The sequence below is a fragment of the Oryctolagus cuniculus genome, chromosome 13 (genome assembly GCF_964237555.1).
Source record: "Oryctolagus cuniculus chromosome 13, mOryCun1.1, whole genome shotgun sequence".
NCBI lineage: Eukaryota > Metazoa > Chordata > Mammalia > Lagomorpha > Leporidae > Oryctolagus > Oryctolagus cuniculus.
This window is the reverse complement of record NC_091444.1, coordinates 87,726,723-87,748,556: the sequence shown is the minus strand read 5'-3', so window position 1 is coordinate 87,748,556 and position 21,834 is coordinate 87,726,723. Positions and strand designations below refer to the sequence as shown.

At 44.9% G+C, this 21,834-nt stretch overlaps 1 protein-coding gene across 18 annotated transcripts in view; it reads left to right on the top strand.

Moving 5' to 3' along the window:
- LOC127489541 (telomerase reverse transcriptase) overlaps positions 1 to 21,834 on the top strand; it is a 117,367-nt gene that overhangs the window by 52,074 nt on the left and 43,459 nt on the right. The gene's annotated exons all lie outside the window — the stretch shown is intronic.

The following is a 21,834-nucleotide window of genomic DNA, read 5'->3' as shown; positions in this document are numbered from 1 at the left end:
TTTAAGTCAGAAGTTTGTGTTGCTTGTGTTTAACTTCCCAATTCTCAAATAAGAGTTTTTGAAGCTGCTGATCCTTTCTTCCATAGTACAATGGTAATTGATAAGACAAACAATCATAGTTTCAATTATATACATGCATATTTAGAGATTTTTTGAATATGTATTTTTGGCACAATCCACTCTAATTGATCCTTCGAGCTGTTAAAATTTCTTGTTTCACAGTATAGTCGAGAGTGCTTTCCAACACAGATTTTCAACTCTTTCATGTTCATAGAGACAAAATATATTATAAAATCTCCTTTTGTTGCAGCTATACTTCACAATAAAAACAATCTACACACCACTTGAATATCCCTATTTTGAATTTTTTATGTGTTTGTACATAAATATTGAAATGACAACAAAGAAAACTAGGTTAAAGTAAATGTCAAAGGGGCCAGCACTGTGGTGCAGTGGGTTAATGCCCTGGCCTGACGCGCAAGCATTCCATATGGGTGCTGGTTCTAGTCCCGGCTGTTCCACTTCCAATCCAGCTCTCTGCTATGGCCTGGGAAAGCAGTAGATCATGGCCCAAGTCCTTGGGCCCTTGCACCTGTGTGGGAGACCGGAGGAAGCTCCTGGCTCCTGGCTTCAGATTGGAGCAGCTCCGGCCATAGCATCCATTTGGACAGTGAACCAGCAGATGGAAGACCTTTCTCTCTGTTTCTCCTTCTCACTGTCTGTAACTCTAACTCTCAAATAAATAAATAAATAAAATCTTTTAAAAAAAAAGTAAATGTCAAAGCACATTGTCATGCTCTAGTACTTAACAATCTGATTAAAGAAAAGTTAATAAAAGTCATAGCTTTTTAAAATTACAATTGTTTGAAATATTAATTTTTAATAACTTGCATATGCATGAAACTTTTGAGGACCTTCCTCTTACATACAGTGGTAGAGCAAAGCCTGAACATCTGCATATTGTAATAAAAGGATAGAAGTAGCACTATGCATGAAGCACTTCACTAAAGAGCCTGAAGGCATAAGATTCTAATGTTAACAATTTGGAAAAGAGTGTCACTGGGCCAGCATTGTGGTATAGCAGGTTAAGCCATTGCTTACAAAGCCAGAGACCCATATGGGTGCTAGCTCCTTTGTGGCCACTCCACTTCTGATCCAGCCCCCATGCATGAGGCCTGGATGAAACTCCTGGCTCCTGGCTTCAGTCTGGCCCAGCCCTGGCCATTGTGGCCATTTGTGGAGTGAACCAGCTGAGGGAGATTTCTATCTCTCTATTTCTCCCTATCGCTCTAAAAGTTTGCCTTTCAAATACATAGATAGATATTTTAAGAAGGGAAAGAGTGGCATTTTCAAACTCAAAGAGAAAAGGAGTAGTTTGCCTACATTTTATATGGTAGTTGATATGGCTACATTATTGGCTGCACTTGTTAATTCTAAATCACTATACATACATTCTGAAGCAGAATTATGTGAAGGGAATTAAGATTCTCACTGTTAAGGAGGGAGTAGAGATGATGAGTAAGGAAGAATGAAGCATGTAATATTGAACTAAATATATAGTATAAATTCATGTTTTCTTAATATAGATATGTTACCAAAAGCAAGGTAAATTTTCTCTCTGCTTGCAAACCAATATTTAAGAGTCAAGAACTGATGCATGAAAGCAGGTTAATTCAAGAAGCCAGAAATGTTGGGAGAAGGAGGATGTGATTTTCACCAAGACAATTGCAGCATCTCAGGGTAGCAGGATTGTTTCAGATGAGACCAGAATGGGGATTCAGGAATAAGGGGCATCAATGATAGGCCCTGCTGCATGTTGGGCTCTGGCAGAAAATAAGGGGGCTGGTCAGAGTCAAAGAGGTTAAGTTTGAGCCTGTAGTCACAAACCCCAGCCTCTGGTCCTGCTGACTGGGGTAGGCTATATTACTTGGCAAATTCAGCTGACTTTCTCAAGATCATATTCTAAAATCCTTAAGCAGGCATAACTTGTTTCTTAAGCATAAGTTTAGTCACAAAGACAACAGTTTTTACAAAGCAAAATGGAGTCATTTGGGCTATTATCACAGTTAAAATGCTACATGTAAAATCTTTACTGCTATGTGTATTATAATGAAGAGTAAGATTCTGGTGTGTTTTTTTTTTTTTAATTTTAACTGGGGCATCTTTGAAGCCTCACCCAAGTGACTTCTACTACTTTTCTACATCTAGAGAGGCTGTTAAGAAAACCCAAGTGTTCCTTCTTTGCACCAGTAGGAGTTCAAGTCAAACACAGGGTCCTTCATCCCAGCCCAAATTGTAACCCTTACAAAACCAGAAACAAATCTCCTTTCCCTGCTATTTCAAGTTATGTGTTTTAACCTCCTGGGAAGCCACTCTTCTCTCTCCAGAAATTCATTTTGTGTGAAATAACACATAACAAATTCTCATAGTCTCTTTATGTGTGTGTGTGCACACATGGAATCATTGTTCTCCATATCCAAACAAATTTTGAGAGTCATGTTTGTTTCTACATAATGGCAATAACATGTATCCACATAGGTTACTTAATATGGTTACTCCTGCTATTAGCTGAGTGGGCCTAAAAGTAACTTGTTCTCTGTAACAACATGCATACCTCATAATCTGATCCTCAATTTTCATGCCATTCTCCAATTAAAGGCACCCAAACTCTTCAGATGAATGACTGAGTTAAGATGAGGCAAGTAATATACAAAATAAGCCAGGAACATCTTGCAGCACTAGAAATAAAGAAGTGCTAAAAAGAAATGGTTGTGAGTATGGCCAAGGATACAGAAACCAATTGAAAAACCTCCTGATGGCCAAAGTTGGAATATGTCCATAAGAAAGTAAATGAAATATCATTGGAATATACCCAAGAAATAAAATATCTATCTATAAATCTATACTTATAGAAACAACTGGATGCATAAATAATTATGACAGAGTATAAAAACGCTATGCAGAAGAGTTTAGATAATTTACATGTCAACTCTGCTGTCATGGAGAAATTACAGCATTCCAAACTGCTAGTGTAAGCTGTTCAAAATAGCCTTCATCTAAAAGTAACAGATGTAGCCAGTGTTGTTGTGCAGCAAGTTAAGCTGCTGTGAGCAATGCTACCATCCCATATTAGAGTACTGATTTGATTCCCAGCTACTCCACTTCCAATCCAGCTTCCTGATAATATGCTTCCCCAGGTTGGGACTGGGAAGGGCAACAGAAGATGGGTCAAGCATTTGGACTCCTGCCATCAATGTAAGAGACCCGGGTAGAGTTCTAGGCTATTGGCTTCAGCCTATAGTAACCTTGGCTGCTGCAGGCATTTAGGGAGTGAATTATTTCTGCCTATTGCCAGGTTGGTCCAGCTACCCCTGTGTGTTTGGAGATAAAAATCTACTCAGAGACAGATTCAGGTGGAAACAACATGAGGGCCAGGGGACTGCAGATTCACAGGTCTGAGCCCTGCATTTCAATGTTCATATACTTTTATTTGCTTTACGTGGATCAGGGTTGAGGGTCAGGTAGCCTAAACAATCTCTTGTGTAGGCTATGGCCTTTTGCATGCTCTAGGTTGGCCTCTGCAGCCACAAGTCTTGCCTGTTTCTCCCTGCCTCCAACCTTTCACATACATTTTAGAAAACCAAGAATTTTTCAGAAGTGGTTGTTAAGAGAATGACAAGTCAGCTACTAAAATGTTCAAAGCACGAGGGAGGGAGTAGTTGGTGATAGAATATGATGCCATCACCTTCAATGGCTTCCAATGCCTTTATTGCTCATCAATGAAGTTTGATACTGTTTATCAATGAAATATTTTCATTTTTCCCAACTTGAACTCATTCATCAATTCAGACTCTTAAGGAAGAAGCTTGAACAATAGAAAAAGTAGAAACATGGTAATATGTGGCCTTACTATTTCCCTGAGAGCTATATCACAGTGCTAAGATAATGTCCAGCACCTGGTATTATCACATAGATACTCAATTAATATTTATTGAATGGCTTTATGATGACAAAAATGTCAAAATAACCTATGTGGCCAATAAGTTTAATCTAGCTATGTTTAAGAAGTTATCACATATCTATTTAATGGAACATCACAGAGTCATAAAAGGTATGCTTCCAAAAACTATGAATATATGACATGAAGTGGTGTTTAGTCTGGTGATTAAGGCGCCTGCATCCCATATCAGAGTGTCTGGGTTCAAGTTGCACTCTAGCTCTTGAGTCCAGCTTCCTTAGCCACAGGTGATGGATTAAGTAATCGGATCCTTACACATGAGAGATCTGGAAAGAGTTCTTGGCTTTTGGCTTTCACCCAGCTTATCCTGCATTGTTGCAGGCATTTGGAAAGTGAACCAGTGGATGAGAGTGCTCTGTTTCTGTTGTGTCTCTCAAATAAATAGTAAACATTTTTAAGAGCCAGGATAAAACATTGTAGACACATTATATCTGTGTGAAAAATCAGGATAAGAAAAGGGGTCAAAACTATAAAAACTGTGGCTTTGGGGGCTGGCACTCTGGTGTAGTGGGTAAAGCTGTCACCTGCAGTGCCAGCATCCCATATGGGCTCCAGTTCGAGTCCCAGCTGCTCCACTTCCAATCCAGCTCTCTGCTATGGCCTGGAAAAACAGTAGAAGATGACCCAAGTCCTTAGGCCCCTGCACCCAACATGTAAGACCCAGAAGAAGCTCCTGTTTCAGCTCAGCCCAGCTCCGACCCTTGTGGCCAACTGGGGAGTGAACCAGTGGAAGGAAGACCTCTCTCTCTTTCTGCCTCTCTTTCTCTCTCCACGTAACTGAGTTTCGAATAAATAAATAAATCTTTAAAAAAGAAAAATAACTGTGACCTTACCAAGCTCACAAAATCTCGGGCATTTTTTTTTCTTTTTACTTTAATCTAATACAGTGTGGTTCATTTTGGAAAAAAGGGAAATGCTGAAAAGATCAATAAGAAAAAAAAAAAAAAAACAGTACCTCCAGCATCCAGAAATGCTGCTACCAATACCCAAATAGGTTCTGCTTTGTGTCTGGCCTTTCCCCACTAAGTCTATTCATCGATATAATCTATTTATGCACAACAGTGTTTAGCATTGTAACTTGTTTGCAGCTTTCACTGGAAAAAATAAAGATCAGAGCCACATCTTTACTCAAATTCAAAAACCTCTTGGGGAAGAAGCTATTGAAGAGGGGAAGCCTGCTGGAGAGTGGAGGTGTGGGGGGGTTAGGTCCACCTCCAGTGAAGACTTCAGAAATCTGCCCCCGTGAGGACTTCTGGAGAAGCCATTCTGCACGGGCTTAACGAAGTGAAACCTCTGAGTTTTCCACTAAAATGATGTAATCGCCATCCGGAGGGCCAGATAGGCTGCAGCATTCCTGACCTCTGCAGTCCATCCTGCACAAAAGTGACTGCACTCTGAACGGGGGCTGTGGAGAGACCTAGAGAGGTGTCCTCCCCTTTGGAAGTCTCACACTCTGAGCTCTGGGCTGAGGCACTGGAGGGTGCAGCTGAAGCCCAGGATGGCTGTGCTAGGGTGCCGAAGAGGGAATTTCAGGGCCCATTGACGGAGTCTGGGGTTCCTTGTCCACGGAGCTTTCCCAGAGCTGACCACAGAAACCAACAGATGTCGGATGTTTAGAAAGACACAGGTGGATGCTAGGAAACTGTATATGGCAAGGAGGAAACAAAACAGCGACCACCATAAGAAAGGAGCAGGCTGAGGGCTTTCCTAGTGGGCTAGTGAATGGGGCGTCCCGGTCCGGCGGCAAAGGTGCCCCTCGTGTGACTGGGATACGTATGAGATGCGTGATGGGCAGCAGCGGGGCCCAGGTCAGAAAAGCGGGGATGGAGAATGGCGGGGCCATGCACCTCTGGCGGGCGCTTGACCCTTTGCTCCCATTACGGTGCCCACGATTTCCTTCTTTCCTTGAAGAACACCAGATTCGGTGGTGGCAGAGGGCAGGGGTCTGGGGTGCGCGGGCATGCGACCAGAGGGGCAGGATGAAGTGAGGGTCCTGTATCGCGGGGGATTGGGCGCCGGACTGGGGACGGGTAGCAAACTTCAAGGTTGAGGACGGGAGCTGCCGCCTGGGGTCGCCCAGAGACCCGGACTCCCAAGCAGGCTGGCGCTGCAGTTGCCTCCAGTGACAAGGCCTGTAGCCAACTAGGGACAACCCGCAGTGGAGCCCAACGGTTCTGGCCTCCCTCTGGGGCCCGAGCCCGCCCACTGCCAGCCGGAAATGAAAACCGCATAGGCAGGGACGCGCGGAGCTGGGGTCGCCGGGGTCGCCGGGGTCGCCAGGGTGTCCCAGGCCCTGCGCCGCCCAGAAAGCCGGGTGCTGCGGAGATATGAGTGGGACACAGCAGCCAGTCCTGAGTGGGCAGGGGGCCGTTGGAGGCGACGCCGCTGGGATACCGAGTCTGCCCTTCCTCCAGCTCCTTCCCGCTTCCCTTTCACGTGCGAGGACGCCTCTCGACGTTATCCTCATCGCCGCGGACCTCATCCTTCCCGACCCTGAGCCCAGCCCCGGCATTCTCGCGCTGGGCCATGCTCTGCTCAGCCCATCCTTTGTCTCCTTCCTGCAGACTCCCTTTCCGTTTCCTGTCTCCGGTCCCCATGCAAACTCAACTCTCTCCTGTCCCCGCCTCCCCACTGCCCTCGCTCCCTTCTTCCATCCCAGAGCTCCGATCCCTTGTGGGTACAGTTACATGGTTCCCGTATCTGTTCCACTATCTCCGCCTCTGGCCATCTTCTAACCAGCGTCTGACACAGACGTCCACCTGTCCCTCGCACCAGGGCAGCCGGCGGCTGTGAGCGCACCTGTCGGCATTGTCCTCGCTCTCTTCAGCGGTCACAGCTTGCAGGTTGATGTCTGCCGGCCACAGACAACACTGTAGCCACTGTCATGGGCAGAGCTGGAGAGACCCAGGTCGTGCTTTGGAGTGGAAAGCATCTCTATGGCCCTGCCCCAGAACCGGATCCACTCACTGCCAGGAACCTGGAATCATCTCCAGAGTCCCACATCTCAGGGAGCCTTACTATGACCCAGATTCTCCTCTCCCCTATCTATCTGTTGTAGTTGATGACTGCAGCTTGCACCGTGACCTGGGCCACGATGCAGCCTGCTTCACGTCTTCTTAAAGGTACCTGCCCCCAAACCATTGACTCCCTATTCCTCAGCCCTACACACCCATAAGGTCAAGCCCCAGAACAAATGTTTAGGGAATGAGACTCGCTGTTCACATTCTATTTCACCAATAGCAACAGGACAATGCCACAAATCGGCAAACCCCAGCCCAGCCCCAGCATTTCACTTTGCCTGTCTTGTTATTTTTTTTTAAGATTTATTTATTTATTTAAAAAGCAGATTTCAGAGAGAGAAAGAGAAAGGTCTTCCACTTGCTGGTTCACTCTCTGAATGGCTGCAACAGTCCAAGTTGTGCTGATCTGAAGTCAGGAGCCAGGAGCTTCTTCTGGGTCTCCTACATGGGTGCAGGGGCCCAAGGACTTGGGGCATCTTCCACTACTTTCTCAGGAGGTAGCAGAGACCTGGATCAGAAGTGGAGCAGCCAGGACTCAAACCGGCACCCATGTGGGGTGCCAGCACTGCAGGCGGCGGCTTCACCCACTGCACCACAGTGCTGGCCCTTTGCCTGCCTCTTGCTTCATCAACTTTACCCCTCAAAGTCTGATTCAGGGAGTCTGACATGTTGTTTTTCAAGGTGCTTGACAGGAGACCTGAAGCTTGACAATAATCTGGAGATCGGGAGACATGAGGAAAGCAGAAGGTAAAAGAAAGAATGGTTTAGCCTGGCAAGGGAGGCTGGGGTGGGGAGTGCTGCTGGGAGACACTTGTGTTGAAAGAGGCTCTGTGAAGAGCCTTTCAGTAACTGACTCTCTGAGGTGCAGGTTGGGCAGATTCTGTAGCAGGGGGAATTTCTGCATGTAGAGAAGGGAGCAGACAGGGCAGTTTGCTCAGTCAGCTGTGGGTGTTTGAGACTATCAGAAGTACTTCAAAAGTTCATGGAAAATGGAGTTAAAAAACAAATTTACTTTCATACAAAAGGTTTTGAAAATCAAGCATAAATTTTTCATCATTCACATTTTCCATGAACTATTTGAAGACCTCTGCATACATACTTGAAGGGCTTCAGTGAAATAGGTCAGATGTTTTCCGAAAACTGGGATGGGAAAGTAGTCCTGATGACCTTTCAAGGTCACTCTTTTTTCAATGCTTGTGAGTGTTTCAGACATCCCAGAAATGGTTCGGAAGGCATTGGCAGACATCATTTTTATTCCTCAACACAACCCTGTGAAGTGTATTCCTATTTTGCAGGTAAGAAAACAGAGGCTCAGAAAGGTTATAGTCCCCTCCGCCACCCCAGAACACCATCCCAGAATGCCATATCACCCTGGGGCAGGATTCTGCCTCTGCTCAGACTTCTTAAAAGCAAAAATTCTCAGTGTAGCCACTGGATATTTTGAGGGGCAGGGATGCTGGACCAGTTGCAACAGCACCAAGGCAGGAGCTACCTCAGTGAGGCCTGAACTCCCACTCTTGGTAGCATGAACGAGATAGTCTAGGCTGTCTGCCATTGTCCTTTGCTCTGTTCATGAGAAACTGGAGAGTTTGAAGATCAGGAATTCTGGAGGGGTGAGGTCCCACCTGGCCTACCAAATATTACCCAGTCAAAATTTTGTTCCCAATTTCCAATGTGTTCTAAGAACTGCACCAAAAATTGTTATGCAAAGTATTGTATTGCAAATAAAACAACTTTGGTAAAAAAAAAAAAAAAAGGAAGCAGAGCAGCCAGGATTCGAATTGGTGCCCTTATGGGATGCTGGCACTGCAGGAGGTGGCTTCACCCACAATGCCACAGCACTGGTCTGGGTATTTTCTTATACACAGTTTTAGCTTCTTTGTCTCCCTTCTTTGGATACATGCATGCATTTTGGGGGGGTATTCCAATGCTTCATGGTGGCTGCAGGAGATGATACAATATTGTGCATGCATACATAGTTACTGATAATGTTTTCTTTTCCACACACATACTGAGTGTTACACTGTCTAGCAAGGGTTAACACCATCCCTTAGTGCTAACAAGCAGGAACCCAAGCAGATAGTAAATCCACAGACAAGAAGATAACAATTACATTTCATTCCCAGGACAAGTTCCTCCCTTTGTCTTCTTCTGAACTTGGGAAGGCCTCTACCACAACCTTAATCATGTTAGTTAGAAACCATTTTAATTAAAAGACAAAAGACCTCTACCATGATAACCCATGTCCCACATCCTCCCCAGATGAGCACATCTGTACTATTCAGTCCCCTGCCAGAATGGAAGCCTGTGTAAGTGTGACAAATGTGGTTAAGGCCACTGTTAGTGCCCACCAGGTATACATAATGGTGACTGTGAGTACAAGGCTGGACTCTGGGAGCAGGCAGAGTGAGTGCTGGGCCAATGGGCTGTGTGGAGTAGTTAGACCAGAATCTGGTGATGGAGTGAGGGAAGAGGCAGGGCTGTTGAGAGGGTGGAGAATGAGGGGAGACCCAGCTGGGTGTATCCTAAGATAAAATCCCAGAATGCATGCCAATGTCCCCAGCTCATGCTTTCTAAGTTTTCTTTGGTACCTTCTGAACCATGTCTCGAAGAATAATCTGTGGGAGCCAGAGATAGAACAGACACATGTGGAGATACAACAAACACATGTGAAGATAGAGCAGACACATGTTGAGGAGACTAGGTTTCCTTTTGTCCTTCCAGAAAGCTAGCCAGTGACATTAGAGAATTCCACATGGCAGCCTGATGCCCCTTGTCTGAATGAGAGGCACCCCTCAGGCTGGACTTGTTTTCACTTATTTCTCAAGCTCTGGCACCTGTGAGACTAATAACAGCACACTGAAACTGAGCCTTGCTATGGAACAGATCCTGTGCTGACTGATGTTGGATTATCTCATTTAACTCCCAAGATTTGGAAGCTGGGTACTGTTTTAAGTAAGGTATCTGAAGCTCAAAGAGAGTGACCTAATGTGATGCAGCTAGAAATTCTAGCAGGATGCTGTGGTCAGGACACTGCCCAGTGTTGGCCACTTGGCATCAATGTCCTGTTCTACCCCAACCTCAGCTCCCCATGACAGAATGGCAGGAGGTGTTGAGATGTCTGAGTCTGCGCTCACATTCACCTGCCACTGCCCAGAAGGCTTTGTGGAAAATGACAAATGTAGGCAACTATTTGATGTGGCCATGTGTCAACGGTGCCACCTGCCTTGATGTCATAAACTGCTTCCCCTACCTCTGCCCTGAAGGCCTTTCTGGACACTTCTGCCTTCTCAACAGAGAAGAGCCTGCGTGGGGATCAAGCATTTGACTTTCACTCCCTCTGCCCCAATGTCTATGGGGGCAAGACTTCTGAGACTGTCTTACTTGCCCCAAACCCCTCACCACTGTGGATACCCCTCTAGGGACCACCTTAGCACCTGTCACAGGATTAGCTCCCCACTCCCCCACACTATGGGGACTGCTCTTCCATGGATCTCAGTGAAGGAGTTGGTGTTTAGGCAAAGGTCTGGGCTAGGGGTCTAATCTGGTTGCCTTGATGGTGTTTGGGGCTCTCACTGCTGCCCTGGTCCTAACCACTATGTTGCTGAACCTAAGGGTCTATCATCATAGTGTCTTAGCCCCAGGCCCTGAGGCTATCCTGGCCTACATTATGCCCTGGTATGCTAGACCTAGGAGTGTCAGGTTGGCAGCTGTCAGCAGTGCTCTCCCTGCCAACTGACCTGCCCTTGAGCCTGGAAAGACCACAGCACTGTGATGGAGGGGAGCTTTACATGCCCTTCCTCACCTCCTCCATCCTGAGGCTGGAGAGATCCCTTCTCACCAGCCCCCAGCTCTGGCACACATACTAAGGGGGCTTCAGCTCATGTCAGAAGTATTTTGTTTTTAATACACAAAATGCAAGATGGGAATTTTATCAAAAATAAAATAAACAGGTGGGCTCCTGTCTCAGAAACCCCACCTTGAGTGTCAGCTGCAAAAAAGGGCAGAGCAGAGGCCTGATTCTGGGGAAGCCTCTGGGTTCTGTCCACTGAGGAGTGGTTTCCCAAGAGGAAACCAGGATGCCATTTTCCTCTCTGGGGAAATGAAGAGAGCTGGAGCCACAGAGGAGAACGCAAACCTGCAGTCAGAACCTCTGTGTTGGCCCAGCTGTGGACAGATGGAGATGAGAACCCCATGACATGGGGGATGGGGCTCCGGGCCCTCAAGGAGAGTGGTGGGATCCCTGCTGGCTTCCCTTTATCTGCTGCTTGGACAGCAAATGGGGATGGTTGTGCAGGGCAGTAGTGAGTCCAGCACCACACCCTTCCTGCTTGTAGCACTAGTACCTGGTCCAAGTTCAAGATCAGGTTGAGCCTCTGGGAGCAGATGGTCAGTGGGTAAGCAGGCAGGGCACAGCACTCTACAGCAGAAAACTGAGCAGCTTTATCTCTTCCCACTGTTCCCTTTGCATAGAGCATAGATTTTTCTTCACCTTATTGCTTATTTGTCCTCATCTTATTGCTTTGTCTGTGCTGTAGGAAGAACTACAAAGTTGCTTTCTATAATGTATATGATATATGTTCCTGATGTGTTTGAAGGACTTCAAAGATTTAGAAAGAAGCATTAGAAATTTAATAACTTGTTATTGACATAATTATAGAACAATCATGATAATCTAGTTAAATATACATATATATTACATATATTATTTGTTTTTGTTTTTATTTTTCTCTTTACATTTTATTTGTATTTCCAAAAGGATGAAAAAATGACATTGTTATAATCTTTTAATAGCATTAGTCCACTCTTTCATAAAATGTCTAATTATAAGTGGATCAGATGCAAGTATTTGGGAATATTAGAAGGTCTATGAACCCATAAGTAAAAATCAACAACTGAAATCATTACAGCTTAACTGTGAATGTTCTCATATAATAATGACTTCAGGAAAACTCTTTCTTTTTTTTTTTTTTAGGGGGAAAGTAGAATTATCTTTATTTGTAGATGACATGATCATGTATGTAGAAATTCTTAAAGAACACTCCCCTATTCCACCAAAAACAATTAGAATAGCAATGAATCCAACAGATTATAGGACATAAGATCAATACAGAAAAAAAATCAGTTGTTTCTATTGATTAGTAATGAACAGTATAAACTGAAATTAAGAAAACAATTTCATTCAAAATGTCTGTAAAAAGAATTAAATAGATAAGGATAAACTTAACAAAGCAAGCATAAAAGCAGACATATTGACAAGATATAATAAGAGTATTTTCATGTTCATGAGTTGAAAGTCTCAATATTGTTTAGATGATAGAGCTTCTTTGCAATATTTAATATCCCATCAGACTTTCTATAGAAATTGTAGAGCTTTTTCTAACCTTTATACTCAAATGTGAAGGACTCAGAAAGGAAAAAACAATTTTGTAAAAGAGCAGAGATAGAAGATTTATACTTTTCCATTATAAAACACACAGTATAGATGATAATAACCAGGATGACATGATGTCAGCACAAGGATAACATGTACATAAATTGATCTGAGTTGAGAGTTCATAAATAATCCATTATATTTGTCATCAACTAATTTTCAACCAAAGTGACAAAACAATTCCATGAGAGTAAAGAAATGATCTTTTCAACAAATGGTGTTAGGAAAATGGTATCCACTTACAAAAGAACAAATTTGTATCATAAATCATGCCTACCCAAAAGTTTACTCAAAATGAACCGTAGAACTAAATGTACTAGTTAAAATTATAGCACTCTTAGAAAAATAAAGGGATAAATTTTTATGACCTGAGTAAGGCCAAGGTCTCTCAATTATGCCATTAAAGGTTCAAGTAAGACAGAAAATTGATAAATTTGAATTAATTAAAAGGCAAACTTTTGCGCTTCAAAATATATCATTAAAAATAAAAAGATAAGCAATAAGCTGGGGAAAATATTTGCGAATCATATAATTGATAAAAGCTGTGTATTCAGAATATATAAAGAACTCTTTCAACTCAGTAAAAGGGCGACAATATAACTTTGAAGTGCACCAAAACGTTAAATAGACACTTAGAAATGATAATCTAAAAATAAAAAGTGGATCAACATAAAAGATTTATTTTTATTTATTGAAGAGTCATTCATTGACTTGAAGAGCAGAATGAGAGAGAGAAAGAGAGAGAGAGAGGGAGAGAGAGAGAGATTGATTTTCCACCTGCTGGTTCAGTCCCCAAATGACCCCAATGAGTGCAGATGGTACTTGGGCCATCATCTGCTGCTTTTCCCAGGCCATTAGCAGAGATCTGGATTAGAAGTGAAGCAGCTGGGGCTGGCACTGTGGCATAGCAGGCAAAGCCCCTGCCTGTGGTGCTGGCATCCCATTTGGGTGCTGGTTAGAGTCCTGGCTGCCCCACTTCTGATCCAGCCTTCTGCTATAGCCTGGGAAAGCAGTGGAAGACACCAAAGTGCTTGGGCCCCTGCACCCATGTAGGAGACCTGGAAGAAGCTCCTGGCTACTGGCTTCAGATTCTGTGCACCTCTAGCCGTTGCAGCCATATGGGGAGTGAACCAGCAAATGGAATACCTCTCTCTCTCTCTCTCTCTCTCTGCCTCTGCCTCTCTATAACTCTGCCTTTCAAATAAATAAATAAATATTAAAAAATAAAAAAGAAGTGGAGCAGCCAAGACACTCATATGAGGTGTCTTTGTATGCTATGTCACGATGCTGATCCCCCAGGGAAACTTGTAAAAATGTTCCTTTAGCAGGAAGTCTAATTCATTTTAGAACTTTTAAAATAAAATGCAGAGGGCCGGCACTGCGGCTCAATAGGCTAATCCTCCACCTAGCGGTGCCGGCACACCGGGTTCTAGTCCTGGTCGGGGCACTGGATTCTGTCCCAGTTGCTCCTCTTTCAGTCCAGCTCTCTGCTATGGCCTGGGAGTGCAGTGGAGGATGGCCCAGGTGCTTGAGTCCCTGCACCCCATGGGAGACCAGGAGAAGCACCTGGCTCCTGCCTTCGGATCAGCACAGTGCGCCGGCCACAGCACACCACTGCGGTGGCCATTGGAGGGTGAACCAATGGCAAAGGAAGACCTTTCTCTCTGTCTCTCTCTCACTGTCCACTCTGCCTGTAAAAAAAAAAAATGCAGAGGCTGGCATTGTGGAATATGCCTTTTGTTTAAGATTTATTTATTCGAAAGGCAGTTACAGAGAGAGGGAGAGATGGAGGGAGAGATTTTCCATCCACTGGCTCACTCTCCATTTGGCCACAATGGCCCACTGGGCCAGGCCAAAGCCAGGAGCCAGGAGCTTCTTCTGGATCTCCCACATGGGTGCAGGGGCCCAAGGACTTGCACTGTCTTCTGCTTTCTAAAGCAGATTAGCAAGGAGAGGGATTGTAAGTGGAGCAGCTGGGACTCAAACTGCTGCCCATATGGGATGCCAGCAATGCAGGCAATGTCTTTACCATTATGCCACAGCACCAGCCTCAATAAATAAGTCTAAAATAAAATAAAATAAAATAAAATAAAATAAAATATAACACAAATACATTACTTAGTAGAAAATGCTTTTTCAAGTTGCCTATCTTACAAATAAAGCATTCAATGTCTAAGTCATATGGACTGAATAAAGGCCCAAGTTGGTTTTTGTTTGTTTGTTTTTGACAGGCAGAGTGGACAGAGAGAGAGAGAGACAGACAGAGGGAAAGGTCTTCCTTTTCCATTGGTTCACTCCCCAAATGGCTGCTATGGCTGGCTGCACCAATCTGAAGCCAGGAGCCAGGTGCTTCTCCTGGTCTCCCATGCGGGTGCAGGGCCCAAGCACTTGGGCCATCCTCCACTGCACTCCTGGGTGACAGCAGAGAGCTGGACTGGAAGAGGAGCAACTGGGACAGAATCTGGCTCCCCAATCAGGACTAGAACCCGGGGTGCTGGTGCCACAGGTGGAGGATTAGCCTAGTGAGCCATGGCGCCAGTCAAGGCCCAAGTTTTGCTTAAGAAGAGTTTACTTGTGTAGCCAGCATAGGAGGTAAGGTTACTGCTCCAAACCACATCTCTCCCAGTAGCTCAGGGAAGGACTTACCATAGATACAGAGACAAAAGCTGGGGGACATTCATTCAAGAGAGGACTTGGGCTTTGGGGAGTGGTCTTGGTGCTTCTCTCATTGTGCATTTGCAGATTCCCATTGGGTCTGCTCTTGTGATCATCAACATCACAAAACTTACCACTGTGAGACTTGGGAGCATCTATCCTGAGGAGTTACTTTTTGAAACAGACAGTAACTTTCCTCTAAGAAAGAAATTTGCCTGTGTTTAATGATTGTAACAGTGTTGAGGAAACTGGTTTCCTTTGGCAGGCAGGACAAGGGAAGGGGACTCAATGGAGGAACTAGACCTCTTGTGTTTAGGAGGACCCTGTGAGAATACTACTTCAAGAAGTATTATTGGGCCAGCGCTATAGCGCAGTGGGTTAATCCTCCACCTTCAATGATGGCATCCCATATGGGTGCCAGTTTTAGTCCTGGCTGCTCCTCTTTCCATCCAGCTCTCTGGTATGGTCTGGGAAAGCAGTAGAAGATAGTCCAAGTGCTTGGGCCCCTGCACCCACATGGGAGATCCAGAAGAAGCTCCTGGCTCCTAGCTTTGGATCAGCGCAGCTCCAGCTATTGTGGCCACCTGGGGAGTGAACCAGCAGATGGAAGACCTCTCTCTCTGTCTCTACCTCCCTCTGTAACTTTGTCTTTTAAATAAATAAAATAAATCTTTAGGCCGGCCCCACAGCTCACTAGGCTAATCCTCTGCCTGTGGCACCAGCACTCTGGGTTCTAGTCCCGGCTGGGGCACCGGATTCTGTCCCAGTTGCTTCTCTTCCAGTCCAGCTCTCTGCTGTGGCCAGGGAGTGCAGTGGAGGATGGCCCAGGTGCTTGGGCCCTGCATCTGCATGGGAGACTAGTGGGAAGTACCTGGCTCCTGGTTTTGGATTGGCGCAGCACACCGGCTGTAGCATCCATTTGGGGGGTGAACCAATGGAGGGAAGACCTTTCTCACTGTGTCTCTCTCTCTCATTGTCTAACTCTGCTTGTCAAAAAAAAATTTTAAAAATAAATCTTTTAAAAAAAGTATTATTTATTTGTTAATTCATTGAGTACATCTCTCCTTAGTGTTTTCCCTGTGCCAGACCTTTTGAGGCATGTTGAGGTGAATCAGAGAGAAGCCTTTTATCATCAACCTGCAAGAGGCCTCTATACAAGTAGATAAATAAAGAGGAAATGGGTTTCTGGCAGCAAGCACTACAGCTTCTTGTGAATGTCTTGGAGATTTATTAATCCCCCAACCTTTCAGTTAACTCTGGTTTTTGAATCTTATTTTACAGTAGAATTGCACAGGGAGATATTTGAAAAGATTCATCAGAAAGTTGGAGATAAAATTGCTTTATGCACAGTTTTTATTGAAAAGTATAAATAACAGTGGAAATGATTTTTACTGGCAAGTTTATTTATGATAAAAAATAAGACCTACATATGTATCAGACATAAATTTTCATGTTAATCCAAAAAAACCTTTAATTTCTTTTGCAAAGATAGATTTATTTATTTATTTATTTATTGGAAATAAAGAATTTCAAAGAGAGGAGACCCAGGTAGAGAGGTCTTCCATCTATTGGTTTACTTCCCAAAAGGCCACAATGGCCAGGGCTGGGCCAGGATTAAGCCAGGAACTAGGGACTTCATCCAGGTCTCCCATATCAGTGGAGTGAGCCATCTTTTTCTGCTTCCCACAGCATATCAGTAGAAAGCTGGGTTGGAAGTGGAGCAGCTGGAACACAAACTGTTGCCCATATGGAATGAGAACATCATAGGTGGTAGCTTAACCCACTATGTCACAACTGTGCCAGCCCCAAATCTTTAATTTCTATCTTAGAAACAATTATTTTATACTTAATTTTTCTTTTTTGAAAAGATTTATTTTATTTTATTTGAAAGACAGAATTACAGAGAGAGGTAGAGACACAGAGAGGTCTTCCATCTGCTGGTTCACTCCCCAAATGGCTGCAATGGCAGGACCTGATCCAATCCAAAGCCAGGAGCCAGGAGCTTCTTCCAGGTCTCCCACATGGGTGCAGGGGCCCAAGAATTTGGGTTATCCTCTGTTGCTTTCCCAGGTATATTAGCAGAGAGTTGGATCAGAAATGGAACAGCTGGGACTTGAACCGGTGTCCATATGGGATGCCAGTACTGCAGCCTGAGGCTTTAACTATGCACCACAGCATTGGCCCCTATACTTAGTTTTCTTTTCTTGAAGATTTATTTGTTTATTTGAAAGTCAGAGTTACACAGAGAGAGGCAGAGAGAGAGAGAGTGGTCTTCTGTCTGATGGTTCACTCACCAGTTGGCCACAACAGCTAGAGCTGTGCTGATCCAAAACCAGGAGCCAGGAGCTTCTTCCAGGTCTCCCATGTGGGCACAGGGGCCCAAGGACCTGGGCCATCTTCTACTGCTTTTCAGGCCATAGCAGAGAGCCAGATCAGAAGATGAGAATCTGGGTCTCGAACCAGCACCTATATGGGATATGGGATGCTGGCACCACTGGCGACAGCTTTACCCACTATGCCACAGTGCCGGCCCCTATACTTAGTTTTTCTGACAACTCACTGTTCATGAATTCAATGAACCTCCTCTGGGATTGGTGTCACACTACCTCAGTGATATGGAAAAATCTTGGAGGGCCTTTTCATTTATGGCAGTGATTGAGGAGCACTGCTGGCACTAGATGGTCGTTATCAGTGCCCAGAATACTCCTGCACTTCATGAGTTCTCTACTGCTGCTGTCACCAGTTACTGCAAACTGAATGCCTTGAAGAAATACATTGATTTCCTTGTGGTTAGGTAGGAGTCCAATAAAGACCTCATGTGTTTAGTATCTAGGCAAGGGTATGGCTGCATTTCCTCCCAGAGATTTTACAGAATTTATTCCCTTTACCAGCCTCACAGGAGTGGGGAAACTTTTTTTTGCCATGGGCCATTTGGATATGTATAATTCATAAGCCATGAATAATTAGCAATGTAAAAATTAATCTGCTGTAGATTTATTGACTTTCAAGTCCCTCCTGTGGTTGCCTTGGCAGGGCCACACCAAATGATTAGATGGGCTATATGTGGTCTGAGGGCTTCCCATTCCCCAATCCTGCTCTGGAAAATGCCCACCTTCCTTGGCTAGAGGACTCTCCCACCATTTTAAAGGCATTAAAAATATCTCTTTTAAAATCTTGTTTAATTACCATTTTACAATCACATTTAAATGAGAACTGGTATACATATAACTAATCACACATTTCCCTTGCCTTTTAACATTCACCCAATCTAAACACTCTCCTCTGTGATGGCTCTGGTATATTCTCTCTCTCATTTTTCTTTAAGATTTATTTATTTATTTGAAAGTCAGAGTTACGTAGAGAGAGGAGAGGCAGAGAGAGAGAGAGGTTTTCTATCTGCTGATTCACTCCCCAATTTGCCACAATGGCCACAGCTGTGCCGATCTGAAGCCAGGAGCCAGGAGTTTCTTCCGGGTCTCACACGTGGGTGTAGGGGCCATCTTCTACTGCTTTCCCAAGTCATAGCAGGAAGCGGGATTGGAAGTAGAGCAGCCGGGTCTTGAATTGGTGCCCATATGGGATGTCGGCACTTCAGGCCAGGGCGTTAACGTGCTACGCCACAGCGCTGGCCCTGAAAAAAATATATCTCATTTTCCTTCTGTAGTCAGGTCACATTCTGAGCACAATTGGGAAAGACTTTTTACTTTTACAGACCTCTGTAATTTAAATTGCCCCACCTATAGTCTCCAGGTTAATTTCCCTTTTCAGGGAATTAGACACAATCACACTTGCAATCCATTTTGCCATATAGGGTAACACATTCACAGGTTTAGAGGATTAAGACATGTTCAAGGGAAAGGCTGCCTGTTAATATGCCAGGAAGAACTCTCACTTTTTTTAAAGATTTATTTTAATTATTTGAATGACAGTTATAGAGAGAGGTACAGCCAGAGAGGGAGGTCTTCCATTTGCTAGTTCACTCCCCAAATGACTGCAAGGGCCAGATCTGAGCTTATCTGAAGCAAGGAACTTCCGCCAAGTGTCTGACACAGGTGCAAGGGCCCAATGACTTGGTCTATCTTTTGCCTTCCCAGGCCATAGCAGAGAGCTGGATCAGAAGTGGAGTAGCTGGGGTGGGGTGGGGGGGTGCTGTGGCATAGCAGGTAAAACCGCCACCTGCAGTTCTAGTATCCCATATAGGTGCTGGTTCAAGACCCGGCTGTTCCAACTCCAATCCAGCTCTCTGCTATAGCCTGGGAAAGCAGTAGAATATGACCCAAGCTCTTGGGCCCCTGTACCTGCATGGGAGACCTGGAAGAAGCTCCTGGCTCCTGGCTTTGGATCAGCACAGCTCCAGCCATTGTAGCCATCTGGGAAGTGAACCAATGGATGGAAGATCTCTCTCTCTCTCTCTCTCTCTCTCTCTCTCTCTCTCTCTCTTTTGACAGGAAGAGTGGACAGTGAGAGAGAGACAGTGAGAAAGGTCTTCCTTTACCATTGGTTCACCCTCCAATGGCCGCTGCGGCCGGCGCACTGCGGACTGGCGCACCACGCTTATCTGAAGCCAGGAGCCAGGTGCTTCTCCTGATCTCCCATGCAGGTGCAGGGCCCAAGCACTTGGGCCATCCTCCACTGCATTCCCGGGCCAGAGCAGAGAGCTGGACTGGAAGAGGGGGAACCGGGACAGAATCCAGCGCCCCGACTGGGACTAGAACCCCGTGTGCTGGCACCATAGGTGGAGGATTAGCCTATTCAGCCATGGTGCCGGCTCTCTCTCTCTCTCTCTCTCTCTCTCTCTCTTTCCTCTTTCTTTCTTTTGTAACACTGACTTTCAAGTAAATAAATATTTTTTAAAGAATTGTTTTATTTATTTGAAAGATAGAGTTACAGAGAAAGGTAGAGGCAGAGAAAGAGGTCTTCCATCTGCTGGTTCACTCCCCAGTTGGCCACAATGGCCAGAAATGTGCCGATCTGAAGCCAGGAGCCAGGAGCTTCTTCCAGGTCTCCCACGCGGGTGCAGGGACCCAAGGACCTGAGCTGTCTTCTACTGCTTTCCCAGGCCATAGCAAAGAGCTGGATGTGAAGAGGAGTAGCTGGGTCTTGAACCAGTGCCCATATGAGATGCCAGTACTTCAAGCCAGCCTTTAACCTGCTGTGCCACCATGCCAGCCCCAATAAATAAATCTTTAAAAAAAAGTGGAGTAGCAGGGACTCAAACCAGTGCCCATATGGGATGCCAGTGCCACAGGCTGGGGCCTTAACCTGCTGTAGCACAGCTCCAGCTCCTTTCACATTTTTAAATGGCCTTACTGCTGAGGAACAATTCAATGGGAGGGCAGAATATGGAGCCTGGCAACCAAATTGAGTTTTTAAATTTGCATTCCAAATTACTTTTATAACACTCAATATTTCCTCCTATCTTCAACTATTTTATAGTTTGTGTCTGAAAGGGGTTAAAGTGGCGACATTAAATGATGAATCATCATGACACTCTGCTACTGTCACAGCCTGTGATCCTTGATGTCCACTTGGTGTCATGTTCCAGGGATTCCTCCCACCTGTCCTTGAAATGTATGTACAGGACAGATTAGAAATAAAGACAGAAAAGGGAAGAGGGCTAAATCTGAGGCAGTTGTCCTTCATTACCTAATTCCAGTGTAATATATTTGTATTCAATCCAAGATTTTTTTTAAAAAAGAATTGTCTAGGGGCCGGCACTGTGGTGTAGTGGGTAAAACTGCCGCCTGCAGTGCTGGCATCCCATATGGGCGCCAGTTCAAGACCCAGCTGTTCCACTTCTGATCCAGCTCTCTGCTATGGCCTAGGAAAGCAGTAGAAGATGGCCCAAATCCTTGGGCCCCTGCACCCATGTGGGAGACCCAGAAGAGTCTCCTGGCTCCTGGCTTCAGATCGGTGCAGCTCCGGCTATTGCGGCCAATTGGGGAGTGAACCAATGGATGGAAGACCTCTCTCTCTCTCTCTCTCTCTCTCTCTCTGCCTCTCCTTTCTCTGTGTAACTCTGAATTTCAAATAAATAAATAAATCTTTAAAAAAAACCCAAATTGTCTAAATTTCAAGTGCATCTCTAAATGGTTACCATCTCTGTTCTTTCTGATGCCATATCAAAAAGAAATAATTGTTACATGCTTCAAGATGATGCTTAGAGGAGAATATTCTAGGTTCTTGTGGAACATGAAGTCTGAAACAGAAACTTATTGGTCATACAGATGATAGTATGGCCATGTATTTTCTGTGGTTCACATCAGAATTTTCCTGTGTTTTCCCTTAATTACCTTCTGTTGGGCTCATCAAATTTTGAGTTTCAAAAATTTTGTTTACTTCAGAAACAGAGACTCAGAGAGTTCCCATCCACTTGTTTACTTCTCAAATATCTACAGTGGCTGGCCAAATTAAAACCAAGTGCTGGAGGGGTCTGGCTTTGTGGCATAGTGGATAGGGCTGCTGCCAGTAGTGCTGGCATCCCAGTGCCAGTCCTGGCTGCTCCACTTCCCATCCAGCTCTCTGCTATGACATGGGGAAGCAGTAGAAGATGGCCCAAGTCCTTGGGCCCCTGCACCCATGTGGGAGACCCAGCAGAAGCTCCTGGCTCCTGGCTTTAGATCAGCACAGCTCCAGCCATTATGGCCATCTGGAGAGTGAACCAGTTGATGGAAGACCTCTCTCTCTGTCTCTGCCTCTGCCTCTCT